Here is a 14,448-nt window from a genome sequence, read left to right as displayed (position 1 = left end):
TCAAGCTTCGAGCAAACATTGTCACGCGATGTGATTTAAGTGAATTGATTACTTGAACCCATCACATGTCGCTATTTTGAATATTTTTTATGTGAAAATGATTCGTTTAATCTGTGGGGCTGCTGAACGTAAGAGTAATATTGTTCGTACTATTTTTCCAATGCTTCGCACGCAATTGTTAAAGAATTTATAGCTATGAATGATAGTAAGTCAAACGATTTATAATAATTGCATAGTTTCATAATTACTTACATTAACAGGTTAAATATAATAAAACAACTCTATATTTGCTTGCTTAAAAGCATTTATATATTTAATTTGTTGGATTTTCATGAGCTTCAGCTTAAAATTATACACTTTATTAATCTATCCAATACCTATTTCTATAACGTTATTTTATTTTACAAGTTAACATAGAAATAAAATCATGTTAATATTAAATCAATTAAACCTTAAGGTGATGAATTAATTTTTCTAACATTTACGGCCCTTTTTAAACCTTCGTAATTTTTATATTATTAAAGTTGTCGTGATGAAAATTCTTGACAAGAAAGTTCAATAGTAACACAATACGTCTACCGTTTTAGAAACATGATTCCATGATATTTTCTCGATAGAAAAAAAATACAAAGTTCTCATTGTTATTTTTTTATAATCTCTGGCATCTTCAAAATAACAAACGTAAAGTTACGACTTTTTGGATATTTACTATAAAATATACAACCTATACGTCTACCGATTTAGAATTTTGAAATATGCGATGGTTTTGAAATAAACAAGAAATACTTGAAATTAGCGCGCGACCAGCCAATATAGCGAGAGCCGCCCTGTACCTTCCTACCCCGATCGCTGCACGAGTCATACCCGCTACGGCCGTCACACGGGGAACTTGTGTCGCTCGCGCAATCGTAAAAAAGGGTGACAACACGATAAGACAAAATGAGACAAATGGGGACAATAAAGAAAATAAGAAGAAGAAACATAAAGGTTGGAGGAAAAAGAATGCTTATAATTGGAACAAATTAATGAAGTAAGTTGGTTTTATTTTAAATTTGATGATAATTGTATTATAGACTATATTTGATATGTACCCCTGTTTTAAGTACATAACGAACGTGTAAGATTTTTTCATTTATAGCATAGATAATCTTTTCAGAAATCCAGAATCCAGAAGGAAAATAAACCCACTGATTGTTCACAATGTGAACCCACTCCTTCGTAAGTACCTTTATTCAGTCAAAAATGTATGTTATCAACGTTCTACTGGTTTTATCGCATGATTCCATTATTAGCAAAAAGCAACAAAGTGCAAAGAAATAAAAAATCATGGTGAACTTAGTGGAAGTATGGTGGACGTAATATGGAACAGGAGCTCATTGGAGTAGTATTATATTTAAAAAAAATACGAAAAAATTTCAAGAATTACATTTCTTAGTAGGTGGTAGATAAGTATGTTGTATAAAGAATTTGATGTTGATATTTATTTCATTTATACTTACTACACCTGTGCGGGAAATTGCTTAGTACTAAAACAGGTTTATATTCATATTTACATAGTAATGTGAGTTTTCATTTCGAAAAATTTTGTGTAAGTATATTAAATTGAGTTCCTGGGTGATCTGGAAACACAATTGGGCCCGGAAGATGGCGCTGCAGTCGCTCCTCCTAATCACATGAACCGATTTGGATGAATATTTGTGTGCACATTTCATTGTTGTGGGATGATTGGTTGATTCGTTTTCACATTAGCTAATACATATTATGTATTTTTGTTGTAAACTTAATTTAATGTTTATAATACATTATTATTGGTATAAATAAGCCAGTGTTCGTCTCACATTGCTGTACCTGCCTACCTACCCTACCAGGGCCTAACTTTGTTCTGGCTATTTTATTTTGATTATTTGTAATGAATAATTACAATTATAATAGAGTGCAAAAAATAAATACATGCGTCAATATATTTTGTGTTTTTTTAAAACAATTTTTTTATTTAAAAAAATATCATTCCGACCGCGGCTTTGCCCGCGTGGAATTAGGTTATATCACGTGAATCCTGTTTTTTCCCACAGAAGTGTTCAGTTCGGATAAAAAGTATCCTATGTGTAAATCCAGGCAATTAGCTATATTTTATCAAAATTGGTAATGTAGTCTTGACGTGATTAAGTAACAACTAACAAAAAAATATACAAATTAACCTCCAAAGTTTCGCATCAGTTTTACTGTATTAGTGATATCTTCCACTCTTGACTTTGACTGAGAAGAATTAGGGTTTATAACTTCTTTCAGAAATAGTACCTTTCATTTCTGGGCATGATGTAATATCTACGTCAGCATCAAATTCTATCTAAATCAATTCAGTAGTCCGCGTTATTGAGTACCATTTCATTTTTTCAGAGTAACAATATTTTTTGTTATTTTAAAGATTATTTATAACCTGTATTATTTTGTAATAAAGTAAACATTACGAAATAATAATAATTATTAATAATGTCTAAGTAGTTGTTGGAAAGAAGATTATTTGTTTATAAGCAAGAAAATAAAAGCAATAAATCAACAATTGAATAAATGTATAACAATATTATAACTGTATGACGACTCCATACATGTTTGTCCCGAGTCGGCCAGCGGCAGCGCGGCGAGTTTGCAAGAATGACTTCGCGCACACCCGCGTTCGCGATAGCGAGCTATTAGACTCCGCCCGCCAAGCAGTGGATTTTTTTTTGTGTATCGTCTTAAGTAGGTACTCCTTTTACCATTTACATTAAATAAAAGTTTACTTTCTTCCAACTTTCTTCCAATGTGTTTTACTTATCAACTTTTTAAAAAGTTTGGTGTTGACTGTAAGAAACATTTTCCCTCTGTTTGTTGCAGCGCCGACATCGCTTCGCTTGAATACGTAATGAACGATCAACCCCGACGTCTCATTTGTATGCAAGGGTCAAACTGCTCAACATCGATGCTCTAGAATTATACCCGTACAAATGTTGAAAGGAGTTTTGCAACTAAATGTTAATAAGGTGTAATTTTAAGACTTATAGGTACCTATCACATGTTTAGAATGTACAAATATATAATTGCATATCATCATTGTGTTAGAGCTTTTCCCTCAAATTGCGGTAACTAAATACGATTAATCCACAAAAGTTGCAAATCTGCTACAAAAATCCTTTTATAACCAAAATTAGCTCCGCCTCCTCTGTAGCGTTTGTATAGCCAATAATTACAATGAAAGACCGATTTTGACAGCTGATTTTTCCAAAAACTACCATTACAAAGGAAACATGAATCTGACGTCATAAAAATCACTATAATTTCCTATCCATCCACACCGCCCCTACCAGAAAACTTAATCAGGATGTCGGGGCTTAGATTTCTGTTTCCGATACGATATACTATAGCGTTTGAACACAGATTATCCAATCAGTTAAGATAAAGGTTACGCTTTTTTATTATCTGCATTTGATATCGGTTTAAGCGCCAAAATTTGACAATTCGAATAAAACACGTATGCTGCGAGTATAAGACCATGTTTTGGATGGCGGAATGATTTGGCAAGTTCATTTATAAAGCTGATTCTACATTAGATGTCGTGTGCAGGAGACGAGCGCGTGGCAGACACGTGATCGAGATTAGACGGTGCATTCATGTCGCGCGCATAAAGAGTGGGGTTCGCGGGCGAAACGTCAATTGTGTGCGGCTTGGGGGTTGAAATTCGCTAAGCTAGGTCGGATTTGAATTATAAATGCGAAATACTAGTGCTTCTATTTGCATATCCCACGGGTATGTCACGCGAGTTCGGTCTTGTGTAACACCTTGATAAGGATTGATCATAAAATTGTTTTATTATTTTTCTTGCATGGATTCTTTTGTAGATTATTTTCCAAATATGTATTTTAGAATCCAGTTTTCCTTTTTAGGACGATGACAGAAGTTAGAAAAGCAAATACTATTTTTAGGAGTTGTTAGTTCAAACGAAATATCCACATAAATATCTAATTCAGACGCAATCTAAATAAAATCTTTGTTTAATTTGTTTATTAGCACAATAAAATTAAAATCACTAGTACTCAATCAATGCTGGCAGCGTGTCCAAAAAAGAAAAAAAATCAACGAATCCGTTCCAAATTCAAAACGTTCCATAAAACTACATTTATAACCGGCCATTAGCAAACACGGCGTAAAAAATAAATGAACAGTAAACAATAGCGATAGCTGGTAAACACACTTGTGCCCATCGCACCGTGCGCGGGGACAAATAAATCAGGACTTGATCGCAGAGCGCGGGGCGAAGTCTCTGGAGGCGCTCGCGTGGAGCAACGAAACTGGTATGGATGCGGTAATTGAAATTTCAATTTGGAAAAAGTTTTGATAGAGTTCTTTTCATTCTGTGATATTACAAATACTTATGAGCATTTATTTTAGAATTTTTGATACCAAATAAAATATGAAAGAGCTAAAGCAGGTTCTAAGGGTTTGTTTGAAAGGTTTCTGGAGCTTTTTTCAGCTCGAAAGCTACATTATTCCTCGGTGGGAGAGGCTTAGATACATTGAGATAATATTAATATGGAGTAGACACCACGAACAAAATCTGTGCGCCAAGATGGCGGCGCGGGGCGCGCGAATGACGGCTAGACAGTCATAGATTATGCGATGTCACTGACTCACCGCTATAGAGGCGACACTTTGTTTCTTTCTGTCTATTTTATTGGGTGCCACTCCTTACATGCACGTTGACTTGAAATTTTCTTTGTACTTACTTAATATTTATTTTAGATATAAACTGACTTTACTACGCGGGGCTAACAATATCTGGCATATAATATAGGATGAGGAGGTTCAGTCAAGGCTATGGGAAGTTTCATTCCTTACAAATTGAGCCTTTTTTAGAAAAAAAATAAAAGCCGTGTAAAAATTGTGTTTATTTATATTTAGTTCATCGTCCTCAGAACATGTTCCCGGCTCAGAAATTGCTTGTATTGTTCCAGTACTATTGTAGCACACCTTCGGCTAAAATAAATATAATAATAATAATGTTAGTGATGGCTAAAATAATATTTTATTTGTTATACAAATCCGTAAAATTTTATTATTATTACTAACATCAATACAAGGAACAGCAGACTTCTTTAGAATACGCCTTCCTGCTTTTGTGGTATATTTATCCTCATCGCGAAAATGCAATGAACAGACGCAAGTTCTATCGGATGGTAACCAGGTTTCTTCACTGCGGTTGTTTTGGACAAATTTTACCCATTTTTCCCTTTCTTCACGGCCCAGACATGGAAACCTTGAATAGAAAAAATATTAATCTCTGAACTAGCGGTCCGCCCCGGCTTCGCCCGTGGTACATATTTCGCAATAAAAAGTAGCCTATGTTTTTTCTCAGGGTCTAAAGATTGTCAAAATCGGTCCAATAGTTTATGAGCCTATTTATTACAATCAAACAAACAAACAAAGTTTTCCTCTTTATAATATTAGTGCAGATAAATAAATAATAATTCAATTATACGTTCAAGTCAGTAGCTTATACAATATCAATTAAAATTGATTAAAATCAATTAACAAAAAAAAAATTGGTGATTAAGTAATTGATTTTCATATTTCATGATTTCACCTTTTTTCAATTAACAACCAGTCTATGCTTTTCTAAATATGTAAAATTATTATTTTATACTATAAAAATATACGCCAGCAAATATTACTAACAACACTTATTTCATGCCCAATGTCATATCTTAAATTTTTAATCTATGACAAATGACGCAAAATGTCGCCCGCCAAAAATTTTGTTCTAACTAAGTTTTAAAAATTATTATCTAGTTACTTACTGATTGAAAAGTTATTCCTTTGCACTTTTCCGTATTATTTGTATTATTTGTGCAATATCGTAACACACACGTAGGCATATTTGATGCGTTTCACTTTAAAACAAATAAAAAATGAGCGTGACGTTCGCGCCAATGAGCGAGCAAGCGACTGAGTGCAGTTACGCCACATGACTAGGGCATGCACCCGGGTTTACCCGGTTCCGAAAAACCCGGGTAAACCCGGGTTTTTTGAAGATTTTGAGAACCGGGTCTGAATAGTATGAAACCCGGTTCTCCCGGTTCCGACCAAAATATTAAAATATAAAGTATTATTTATATTTTGCTGCATTTTTTTAACAAATTTATTGTATCTGGCAACGTCAGACTCACGTGCATCGCGAATTTTAGTGCCATGCCTCATGCGTGGCTCTGATTGGTTGTCTAACCTTAGATGCTATAAGTTTCCTACGGTTGTATGACCAAAAAAAAAATTAAGCTTCGAAAATGGCAAAAATTAGGCTACAGAAATATTTTTATTAGATTTGTCGTGAAATTGAGTACTTTTCATGAACACAGAGCCTTTAAATTTGGTAAAAGTAACGTCTTACTCTCAATACCATCTTAGATTCTGTGCAAGATAATATTGAATAGGCTATCAAAAGCAATCGAACCCCTGATTCGCAGGGAGCAAGCTGAATTCCAGCCCAATCGTTCATGCACTGACCAAATTAACACTCTGCGTATTATCTTGGACTGCTCCATCAGCGTCATCAGAATGGCAAAGGGAAATTTATCTAACCTTTGTAGATTTCGAAAAAGCCTTTGATACTCAGAGTTGGTCAAGTATTTGGTCACGTCTGCAGGATATTGGAGTACCTCAGAAATTAATTAATATCATAAGAGCTATGTATGAAAAATACACCTGTACAGTTTCTCACAATGGCTTGTTATCGGATGACATACGCGTATATGCAGGAGTATGTTTGGGGGAGGAGGAGGATGTTTGCTCTCACCTCTGCTCTTCCTTTATAGTCTTAGATGGCATTATGCTTGATACCACTGTCAACAACCGCCGCGGTATTGAATGGGGTTTGACTAACACTCTCGAGGACTTAGATTACGCAGACGACCTCTGTCTGTTCAGCCACACCCGTGAGGATATGCAAGCCAAGCTTAATGACCTACAGCGAGAAGCTACAAAGAGGGGCCTGAAAGGAAACACTCGCAAGACGCAAGAGATGAGGTATGGTGAAACGAGCTCGCAGCCGCTGCGTATTTATTCCGAGTGTGTAGAGCGCGTGAACCAATTCACCTACCTTGGAAGCGTTGTGACAGAGAACGGTGGTACGGAAGAAGACATCGTTTCAAGGATAGCCAAAGCCAGGGCAACTTTGGCTCGGCTGCGACCCGTGTGGCAATCGAGTAAATTGACCCGGAGGCTTAAACTCAAAATTTTCCAATCCAACGTAAAAACTGTATTGCTATACGGGTGTGAAACATGGAAGGTCACAAAGGACATCACGCAGGTATTTGTTAACCACTGTCTCCGCCGAATCATCGGAATTTTATGGCCAGAAACTATCTCCAACCTTTGGAAATGCTGCGATGAGACACCGATCGCCCATCAGATTAAACGGCGTAAGTGGTGCTGGATTTTCCACACGCTACGTAGAGACCCGGAACACATACCAAAGCAAGCTTTGGATTAGAACCCCCAAGGAAAACGGAAACGTGGCCGTCCAAAGCTCACTTGGCGTCGTACTTTTATCGCAGAGGCCAAGTCGATTGGACTGGAAAGACTCGCACTTGGCCGGTTTTTTGCTTTACAGTTTGCAGTTAATGAATAAGGTTTAAGTTTATATGTGATGTTTTTATGATAACAAGGTATTTTTATAAGACTGATAAATAAAAAAAAGTATTGAAATTTTGTTTCTTTATTAATTTAATAAAATAAGACACATGCCGCGTAAAATAAAAGGCCCATCAGAGGTACCTTTACAGTTACTTTTGTTTAATTTCGTATTTTTTCCGAAGTATTATAAAAGAACCGGGTAACCCGGTTCTACCCGGTTCTGAGCTCGATTTGGAACCGGGTTTCAGAAACTTGGAACCGGACTCGGTTCTGCATGCCCTACACATGACGTATGTTGAGTGGAACATAAGTGGTGTAGGCGGTATCGACTCCATATTAATATTATCTCAATGCTTAGATAAACCTTTTTTTATTTTCATCGCGGTGATAACACTAAACAAAAAATATTTAATATAAATATACATTTAAATTTGACAAAATATTACCACATTCAACTTATCCAAAATCCTCACACATAGTGTTGAACGGCAGCGCCTCCAGGGACGGCGGACGCATATTGCACTCATTTCATTATGTACATACGATTACGAAGATCGGGGACAATTTATATGTACAGATGTCCCCAGATTCGTGTTTGATTGTGTGCTGATACTTACACCCCTTTGTGACTAATAAAATGTTGGTCTACGGAAGTTTGGAAACCCATAACATATTTATAAAAATTATGAATAAAACATTCTTCAATCTGTGGATTACATTGATTGCAGAAATGTAGGTAATAAGTTTACTATCTAAAGATATAATGAATGCTTATAAAATAAGTCTAGTTACAGGAATTGTACCTATAATATATCTGTATAAAATGAATCTCTCTTTCTCTACCTAACCTATCTATTCTGTGACTCTACACTAATATCTATTCGAAATAATAAAATTGTATGCAACTTTTAATTGTTATTAATTTAAACACAAAATAAATAAAATACTTTATTTACTTTTAGTCTAAAGTAAGTACAGAAATTTAAATAAATGTTTAAAACTTTTTTTTTTAACTAAACGGTACAAAATACAAATTGTACACCATACGAACGTATTTTACAGACAATACCTAATTAGATACAAATTTGAGAAATATTTTTCCAAACAAAAATGGTGTTAAAGAAACTAAATATTTCTAGGAGTAATGAGAGGAATGCTTGTAATATCGCGATATATTATTTACAGTGGGCCCAGCTTCGTTACCCGGTTCACTGGGCCATAATAACTTCAGGGAATACTCGACGCGTAGCGACTGACACCCGCTTGCAGTGCGCTCGACCGATTGTGATGAAACTTTTTGAATATGATAGTTTTGTAGAATAAGTTAAAAATAATTGTTAAATAGCGAGCATGGATAGAAGTCTTTTTATAAACAGTTACTTATTATTTTTTCCATAACAAAAGTAGATATCTTATGTAGATATATGCATTATTTATAATACGTTTACGTACTATCAATTATAAATATGTATGAAATATCTATTATATTTGAGTAACATTTAGTTTTTTCTTACAGGTAGACAACAAAATCCTGAAAAGCAACTCCTCCGAAAAGTTGTTTAGCAAAACAATATGAATAATGCTCTGCAACATTCATAAGGTCAAACTAGATTTTCCTACAAATAAATACTTGTGCTTTTATTGTAAGCTCTTTGTAATCATAGTTTGATAAAGAATATTGAATAGATACTTATTTCTTTTATTTTTCATAGTCATGTCCTATTTAATTCTGCGCACCTATTTTCGTCGCATGGTCTGTAGGCAACTGTGGCTCAATCTATCATGTTTAGAGACACATGTGGCGATTACTTTGCGCTGCTTACCTTCAGGGTGTTCATAATATATCATTTTCACCCACTAAAATAATCAAACATGATTTTTAGAAACACTTTTCTTAGTATAAAGTTTATGTTATGGCAAACAACCTTGAAGTGTCGTAAACTCGTAACCCTATTCAACATGAAAAGAATTTCAGTTCTACTCATTTTACTAATGTCTAATTCTACGAAATGATAGGCTATGATGTGTTAATAGGTTGGTAGGTAACTACTGTTTAATACGTACCTATGCTTAATTTCAAAGTACAGAAATTTATAATTGATTTAACTTACTAAATTTTTACCAATAAATTCAGTTTTTTTTTTTACACAAATAATCAACAAATACAGTTTTTCCTACAATTACTATTTACACCTTTATGCCTGTAACTCTCATGTAATTTTGTTTTTCTGTAAACACGAAACACATAAAATCACAGCGCTGTAGCATTAGACGATGCACGTTAGAGCGCGGCGTCGCGTGCCTGCCACTCAATCTAACCGAAACCTTAGAATACAGTCTACTGGGAAAGCTATTTGGAAACCTGTAGTAATATCAAAGAACTGAAAAATATCTTTAACTTGTAAACTAAAGAAAATGTATTTGAATCTTGCACGTTTAATTTTAATGAATTTTGACAAAGATTACAATTTAGGTGACCTTTCCCTACCTTTCCTATGCTTTTATTTAACTAGTAATTATTATAACGTTTGTTTTCCGTACTAGTAATTATTGTAACCGATGTCAAAAAACTCTTTCACCAGCAGAAATGTACCTGCATTTTCCCTGATTCACATCAGCTATTTCTTCTTTAGATTTTACCCCAGGTCAGGCGACGAAGCCGAGAAGGGCGGATAATTTTGAAATAAGGGTATATAATAATAATCACGTTTTACTACTAGTGTAGTATTATATTATCTGTGGTTTCACCACACGAGTGTACCTGACGCACGTCACTTGTAGGACGCGAGAACAGTGGTTAGCGGTGAGCTCGCGTGCGGTACCGGCTTCGAGTCCGATCGATATCGCACTAACCTCACTAACCCGCTATTATCCTGTCAACTTGCCTACAATGCTAGAATTACTGTCATATTGAAAAAACTTTCATGTTTGTTTTGCGAAGTTTACTGAATGTGAAATAGATGAGTGCATGGTTCTTGCGTGTTTTTTATTGCTAGAAAATACGATATCGCTAAGTTATATATTTACCCGATTATAAATGGTACCCGGGAGTGCATTAGGTACTTACCTTAACACAGATCTTTCTTTTTCCTTCTAATAATTATATTTATTGTTTATAAAAATCCACTGAGAAATTAAAAAATTATAAGTGAAGACGAGACAACCTCAAGCGTGTTTAAAATAAAATCTAAGTATTTCATAATATTATTCCTGAATAAAATGGACTTAACATCATAATTTTTTGTACAGTTCGTTTGTGTTGTGTAGTAATAAAATGTATGTAGACTAATAATACCGATAAATAATAGCAATTAGCCAATTACTAATAAGAGTTTCCAACTTGAATTGAATAACTTGTTTCGGTAATTAATAATTGTTCTTGAGATACCGACTTTCATTGTAAATAGGTAGATAACTGTAGGTATATATGTAGGTATTTACTTTCGGTCCAAGGTAACCGTGCACGGTACACAGTGCACTAATCAGGATTTTTGTACTTAATAATTAAGTAGGCATACTTGCTGTATAATTGAGTACCTTTTTTTTACTTTATTACTGATTTATGAATTTTTTCTTTAACTGTGCCATCCCACACCGAATTTTAATTCAATAACATTTCAAGACTATATAAAGTAGTTACTGCATTTCAATTTCAATTACTATAATATAAAGTAGTTACTGCATTATTTATCATCCCAAGAGTGAAGATCATGTAAAAAAGAATAAACGGCGTTATTGACTCATTTGAAGAATCCCTCAAGGCGGGCGTGTGAAATGTGAACCCTCGACAGAACATAACCCTCGTGCCGTCCCTTTCACACTCCCATTTCCACGTTTTCCTTTTCGTTTTTCTAAGACTCCCGCCATTTTTTTATAGCGACGCTCGTCGCTCCTCCCGTATCGACACGTTTATTTTTCATTTCTTCAGGGGCGAAGGAAATAATTTTCTTTGAGCTTTGAACCTGCACTGGGGAAAAATGAGAAATTTCGAAAACGTAATTGGATTCTCGATTAATCTCGACGCCTCTCATTTCTTATGAGTACGTGTTGAAGTAGAAATTCCTTAGCCTGACCTTTAGGGGTCGGTTTTTGTTGTTTTAAGTGTCTATATTTTATTCAATGAGTACATAATGTACTGATAGCTTATAGGTATTTTTCTAAGTCTTTTATTGACATTGTCGATATAGGAAGGTGTTATTCCTCTATCGAAAATGGGATGTTCTCCAAGAGGTCTACAACACTGGTCAGTATAATGAATATATAGGTAGTATGTTTCACTTCAAACAATTCAATTGCGCAAATCAGCTATGTCATTACGAGAACCATTTTTATACAAATTCATACCATTAAATGACCTATCTATTGAATTATTACATAAGCATATTGAATATTGATATTCCGTTATAATTAATTCGCTAATTGAATTTCGCCATTCAAATTTATTAATAACGCAGAATACCTACAACCGGTATAGCAATAGAGCATAATAATATTATTATACAATTATACATACTGTTATAATATTATCTACCCCCATCTTATAGCGACGAGCCTAAATGCATGAGTAAGAACTAAGAGCAAGGTATTTTAGCATTCCTCGATATATTGACGTACAGGCACACAAATAATTTTTCAATTAGAATCTTTTCTGTTAACGTTAAAATAAACTACATATTTAGCAATATTATTAGATTAAAATAAGTTAGTAATTGGAGCTGGTTTATTTTAGGTACATAAGACTATGATATAACGAAGTCAATAACCGAATTTACCTAGCTATGCAGTGTCCCACCGTCGCGGTCGGTTACGCTCAATAAAAGTTTTGCATTTATATTTGATTTTTTTTCTTAAACTCTCGTTTTAAAATCGTCTCAAAATAGGAGTATTTACAGAAACTAAATATTGTTTTGTTAAGGAAAATTATGAATAGGCTAGAATGTTAGGCGGGATATGAGAAAATTTGAAATTGAAAGCAATTTGAATTATAAGTACTGAATGAAAAAACGATAACCCAACTAACTGCGTACAATAGGTACCTACTGAATTTTTTATCCTTTCATTTTAATAAATGTTCTCGAATATCAGCAAGTCATTGCAAAGCAAATGTTCTATGGAAAAATCTAGTTAGGTTTTCACAAATAATAAAAAATATTACTTCTAGTGCAATCAAATTTGGGTATGGTACTAATCATAGAAATAAAACACACAGATCTCAATGTAAATATTTATTTCAAATACTATACGTGCTTATGGTAACCAATGATACAATAAGACTCTTTAACGTCAATTTCACATAACATCTATATCTTATTATAATTAGCTATAATATCACCATCTCTTGCCAACCAGTTGCCAGCATGCGAGCTTAGCCAAGTCTTTCAAAATTCTCATTCTTATCCTAAATTATCTACATAAAGAAATACACAATTTTGTGTCGTAAATGACAAGTTAATACCTAACCAACTATACACAGAGGCACACAATGCTTATGTACTATAGATACAGCTAGATATTGAATATGATATTATATATATTTATGTACAGACAACAAAAACATACACGTGACAAAATTTTTGAATCAATTAACGTCAACTATTTAATTTTTAGTGCAATAAATTTATTACTTACTATATTGATAAATAATAATATTTAATAGACAAACAATTTATTGTGTAAAAGCCTTTTTCAATCAACTTCCAAAAATGGAGGTTCACAATTTGCATGTTTTTAATCATCCTGATTTAAAGGTTTATCGAAAATACAATAAAATCTAGTCTGATATATGATGACTTACAAGTTTAGCGGATTAACATTAACTCTTATACACTAGACACTGATATTTTCTATAGCCATAAACTCAACTTATGCTACAAAATTTATAACTTCTCAACCAAAACCTTGAAAACAGGATGATTGTGATGTGAAAAAGGCTTTTCTTAGTGTAATAAAATTTTGACAAGTATACATTTTTGTACCTTAATACTTTGATACCAATGATTTCCTAGGCTAATACTATAGGCGGCCATCCGACCTCGCATACTGTGACCAGAGTCGGTACTTATATACTATTTATTTACAATTTTTCCAAATATTTATGTTCCGTTTTTACATGTTACAACAATTAGCTTTCCTCACGGCTGAATGCTGACATAACTTCTGAGACAAATTTCAAACTCCAACAACATTGGAAAGCAAATTGTTTTTCATGATAAAAACGGAACATATGTGAACTGAAATTACTAAAAAAATGCCATTTTTACATTTGATTATTAAATACTTGAAAAATATTCTAAGAGATGTGCCAAGCTAGAGTATTAGCTGCTCATAAAAATTACAATGTCAAGTGATTAGTATGTCAAAAGATAACATAAAAGACCTAATTATACATAACCTAAGTTCTGCCAGTATTTGTATTCATAATTGAGTTAATTTTCTACACACAACTAATAGAAACCTTAAGGCCAAAAATACTAAATTCAATTTAAAGTGAATGCAAAATTGGTTCCAACACGCCTTAGATTTTTTTTAACTATTTAGCCTCAACAATTGAGAAAAATTTCGGTCACAATAATTATTGTATAAGATACTTATATCTAAGAAGCGACTAGAACTAAAAAATACAACAAAACCAATCCTGAATTGTCATGAAACTAAAATGTAATCTTCCAAGTATAATACACTAACTTATTGCTTTGAAAATCATAAAAATTTCACGTAGGCCATACAAGAAGTCAATTATTGCTCAGTCACAAAATAAAAAAACAATGTAATATAAAGAATACACAA

At 33.6% G+C, this 14,448-nt stretch overlaps 1 long non-coding RNA gene across 1 annotated transcript; it reads left to right on the top strand.

Moving 5' to 3' along the window:
* The first annotated feature begins 878 nt into the window (after positions 1-878).
* Positions 879-1,963, top strand: LOC149899092 (uncharacterized). The gene is made up of 3 exons (XR_016458003.1): positions 879-1,030; positions 1,157-1,218; positions 1,293-1,963. It is a non-coding gene; the product is annotated as an uncharacterized LOC149899092 (long non-coding RNA).
* Positions 1,964-14,448: the final 12,485 nt, after the last annotated feature.

This window comes from Colias eurytheme, chromosome 21 (assembly GCF_061535395.1).
Source record: "Colias eurytheme isolate Ceu_HAF_F1 chromosome 21, ilColEury1 Martin Lab GWU primary, whole genome shotgun sequence".
Classification (NCBI taxonomy): domain Eukaryota; kingdom Metazoa; phylum Arthropoda; class Insecta; order Lepidoptera; family Pieridae; genus Colias; species Colias eurytheme.
This window is presented reverse-complemented; position numbering and strand designations above follow the sequence as displayed.